Source organism: Vombatus ursinus, unplaced genomic scaffold (assembly GCF_900497805.2).
Source record: "Vombatus ursinus unplaced genomic scaffold, bare-nosed wombat genome assembly UNPS02014174.1, whole genome shotgun sequence".
In the NCBI taxonomy this organism is placed as follows: Eukaryota; Metazoa; Chordata; class Mammalia; order Diprotodontia; family Vombatidae; genus Vombatus; species Vombatus ursinus.
In genome coordinates, this window is record NW_020953952.1 from 540,964 (window position 1) to 545,864 (window position 4,901).

The 4,901-nt window shown below is 38.8% G+C and overlaps 1 pseudogene; it reads right to left on the reverse strand.

Annotated features, from left to right (window-relative positions):
• Positions 1-3,599: 3,599 nt before the first annotated feature.
• On the reverse strand, positions 3,600-4,557 carry LOC114041481 (annotated as a pseudogene).
• Positions 4,558-4,901: the final 344 nt, after the last annotated feature.

Genomic DNA, 4,901 nt, shown 5'->3' on the forward strand with positions numbered 1-4,901 from the left:
TGATGGTGGTGAGAGGAGATTGGGATAAGTCTCATGTGAGAGGTGGTGCTTAAAAGACTTGATTTCAAAATGAAGAGGAAGCATGGGGCAAACAAGCATGGTAGACACCTTCTACAGTGGTACAGAGGGGAAAAAATGAAATACATTCCATGAGAAACAGCCAGAAAGCCAATTTGATTGGACCACACATTGCATTAAAGAAAGAAGTCTCAAGAATCAGGAGTTTCACCCTGTAGTTGTTTGGATATTTTAGTGCAGTTAGGTGGCATAGTGGGTGGAGTAGGGCACTTGAAGTCACCAAGAGCAGGGCTTAGATACTTCCTTAGGAAGTTATACTGAAGCAAAGTGCTCTGAGGGAGCGATAGGAAGCAGCATTGCCAGATGAGTGAGACCGTCAACATTACTTCCATTACCACCTCTTCTGAGACCTGGATGGTAACAGCCAAATAACCTGGCCCCATGGTGTAACTAGAAAACTCCATTTGTAGTGGGTTCATTACAGCTAATGAAGAACCAGAAAGAAATACTTTTGCCATCAAAGTCCTTATCATTGTCAAATAGTTAAATACCAGAAACTGATAAATTTTTTATTAGTGTAAATGATATTAAATAAAATGCATGACCCTCAGCTTTGCCATTGGATGCTGAAGACTTTAGGATCACAACTACCTGGTGACCTTTTCTTCTGTGAATTTCCTAAGGATCCTCCATTTTGTGGAAGTTTATAGTTACTCAGACTCACATTCCTGTCATCCTGACTCCTCACTGTAAATCATTCCATATAGCCACTCTATGGTCAAGTTATCGTGGAACATCCCTTCACTATTTTGACTCTGACCTTAGACTGGTGATTTCCCCAATTTTGAGGAAGCACCTTTTGCAGCCATGCTCACTTCTTCATTCATCTCACACCTCTACTCATGAATTTTTGGCCTTTCGCACCATGTCCCCACAAATGATGTCTTCCCTTTCCTTCTACCCTTTCTTTTCAGCTCCCATTTAATGTATTTCCTTTTCCCAATAGAATGTAGGTTCTTTGAAGGTAGGGACTTTCTTTTTGTTTTTATAATATAATTTCCAGTTTATATATATATATAATATATATATATATTCATATATATATATATTCATATATATATAATATATATTAATATATTAATGTAATTTATAATTTCCAGCACTTAGAAAAGCCACTGAAAAATACTAAGGAATTAATGGTTGTTGACTGAAAAAGAAAAGAAAACAAACAAACAGAAAAAAAAGGAATGAACTATATAGGAAGTAGTGAATTTTCTGGAACATGGAGTCTTTAAACAGTTTGGGTTGACTATGTTGTTGTAAAAGACATTCGTCTTATAATATAAACTTTACTAGCCAGCCTCTGACCTTCCCACTAAGAGATTCTGAGAGATAATGGATTGGAAACAGTTTGTAAAAATATCAAACCCCTTATACAGGAAAGGAAGGGAAAGGAGCAAGCATTAACTCCTTCCATGTACCTAGCACTGGCCTAAATGATTGGGCAAGTATTATCTCATTTGTTCCTCACAACAATCCTACAAGGTAGATGCTATTTCAATCCCCATTTTATAGTTGAGGAAACTGAGGCAAACAGAGGTTAAATAATTTGCCCAGGGACAAACAGCTAATAAGTGTCTGAAGCCAAATCTGAATTCAGGTCATAATGATTCCAAATCCAGTGCTCTCTCTTCGGTGCCACCAGCTGCCTCATATATATCAATAAAATTGTCTTTGTAAGTGACTACACCATTTTGATGTACAATGAAACCGCCACCCCATTCCAGTGCTACACAGGGACCTGGACGTGATCTCATATTCTTGGACGACGCAACAGCAATGGACACAGCATAGGAGCTGCCCAGTTGGAAAACATCCAAGTGTAGGCCTCATGAAAGACTCTGTCACCTGGAATTAGTCAAGCTAAGTTTGGCAAGGCTTGCTCCTAGCTTGGCCTCACTTCATGGTGATAAAGTTTTCACCCACACTAACTCTTAAGTGAGATGCACAGTTGATAGTTCACTGGGCCTGGAGTCAGGAAGACCTGAGTTCAAATCCATCCTTATATACACACTAGTTATATAATCCTGGGTAATTCACTTAATCCCTATTGCTTCAGTTTCTTTGACTGTAAAATGGAGACTATTGTGAGGAACAAATGAGATAATATTTGTGAAGAGCTTGCCATGGTGTCTGGAACATAGTAGGTGCTTAATGAACACTTATTTCCTCTCTCCCTTCTGCCTCTTTCTCTTCCACTCTTCCTTCCTCCTCTCCTTTTTTCCTTCCTTCCTTTCTCCCTCCTTCCTTTCTTCCTCCTTCCTTTCTTTCCTCCCTCTCTCACTCCTTTCTTCCCTCCTTTCTTTCTCTTTCTTTTCTTTCTTTGTTTCTTTCTTACTTTGCCTCCTTCCTTCTACATATCTTGCTTCCCCCTAAGTTCAAAATGCACATAAAAGGCTGATCTCACTGATAAGCAGCTTGAAACTTTGACCTTCTCTCTTTCTTTCCTGAACCACTTTGCCCTTCCTTAGGCATTTGGATAGGATGACCTCTTCCGCCTCTAGCACTATTATTTTATGGGCCAGGACCAATATAAATTCTCTGATTCTTGTAAGCTAAGTTCACACAAGTCCGTAGTGGCAAAGTCAAATCATAATGCAGACCGTCAGTTGAGGACTCTCTTCACTGTACTCCACTGCTTCCGTAGGAAGAGAACATTCTCCCACTGTAGACATTTTCTGTGATGGACCAGTGTAGATTACTCTAATGTCAAATGCACATAATCAATTGACTCAGGCTTAAATATTAATTGTATCTAGCATTTATACATCACTTTTTAGGTTTGAAAAGCAGTTTACTCATTCTACTTTGACCTTTTCATAAACCCTGTAAGGTACATGCTATTTGACAGCTGAGGAAACTGAGTCTGAGAGGAGTCAAATAACTTTCAGGGTTTCACAAATAGGAAGAGCTAGAGGCAGAATTTGCAAACAAGTCTTCCTGACTAGGAGTGTATCACTTTGTTCACTGCATCACCTGTTGCTGTTCTTCCATCATTTTTCAGTCATTTTCAAATCTTCATGACCTTGTTTCACATTTCCTTGGAAGAGATACTGGAATTATTTGCCATTTCCTTCTTTAATTCATTTTACAGATGAAGAAGCTGAGGCAATCCGAATTAAGTGCCTGTCCCAGGGTGACACAGGAAGTAAATATATGGGATCAGATTTCCACTCAGGAAGATGAGTCTTGCTGACTGACCTCAGGTTCTGGCATACTATCCACTGTGCTACTTTGCTCATTCTTAAATATATTCATTTCACAAAGGTCTTAAAATTTGACAAAGGAAAACTCAGCAGAATTGAGATATGAGGATGGAGGCTACCATTTTGATAAAGATAGTGGTTGTTTCAAGTACATATAGAAATAGTTTTGATCTTTTTTGTGCTGAAATTAATGTCACTTTGTCTTGTTTAAATCAGGTACTAAATAAATATTAGTCCACTGACTGAAAACAAAAGTAACTTCTAAACTCAGCCTTTAAGGATATTGGGATACTGTCTGCTGCTGAATGAGTTGATTCATTTCCCTAAATGTCTTAAAGGAATAACTACCCAGCTATTTCCCAATACTTTACTCAGAGCTGCTTTTACTTCCTTATTCCTCAGGCTGTAAATGAGGGGGTTCACCATGGGGATCACTGTGGTATAAAACACTGATGTCATTTTATCTGTGTCTAGGGAATGGTTAGAATGTGGCTGCAAATACAAAAATATCAGCATGCCATAGAAAATGGTGACAGCCACCATGTGCCATCCACAGGTGGAGAAGACCTTGAGTCTGCCCTCTGTTGAGCGAATCCGCAAGATGGCAGCAATGATGAAGACATAGGAGATGATGACAATCAACAAGGAAGAGATCATATCAAATCCAGCAAAGGCAAAATCAAGATTTCTTTCACATGAGTGCCTGAGCAGGAGAGGGCTAAGAGAGGAATGTCATCACAGTAGAAGTGGTTAATAAGATTCAAGGCACAGTAAGATAAATGGAATGTGATGATGGTTTGAAAGAGTGCCATAGAGAAGCAGTATATGTAAGGAACAGCTACCAACTGTACACAGAGTCTGTGAGACATCACAATAGTGTAGAGTAGGGGTTTACCTATGGCGACACAGCGATCATAGGCCATTACAGCCAAGAGAAACATCTCAACGTTTACAAGTGAAATGAAGCAATACATCTGGATGGCACATGCATGGAAAGAGATAACATTGATTTCCTGAACAAAGTTAATGAGCATATCTGGGGTAATTGCAGAAGTAAATGAAAAATCCACAAAGGCCAAGTGGCTGAGGAAGAAGTACATGGGTTTGAGAAGGTGGGAACTGACCTGGATTAGTAGGATCAGGCCAAGATTTCCCACAACAGTAATGGAATAGATGATGAATAATATGATAAATAATAAACCTGAAGCTCTGGACGTGTGGTGAGGCCCAAAAGAATGAACTCAGTGACTTCAGAATGATTGCCTTCAGCCATCTCTTAGACTTCAGCTCTAATACATGACTGAGCTATGAAACGACTTGATTATGAAATTGAATTTCTTATTTTTGTGTTGAGGATTCAAATGTAGCCCATTTGTAAAGCACAATCCATTTTCCGAAAAAAAAAATCTGGAGACTAGGAACATTCTGTTAATACTTCAGATATGATTTGGAGAGGGAGGATATTACACAGCACCGTCTGGGTCTCTTCTCTGTTTTTCTGAAAAACAAGATTCCTTTGAACTAACTGTAAATAAAGAAAATCATCATTGGAAATGATGCATCATAACCAAACTGCAGTTTTTTCTCTTTGTTTTTTGAACAAATTTCTGCTTTTTT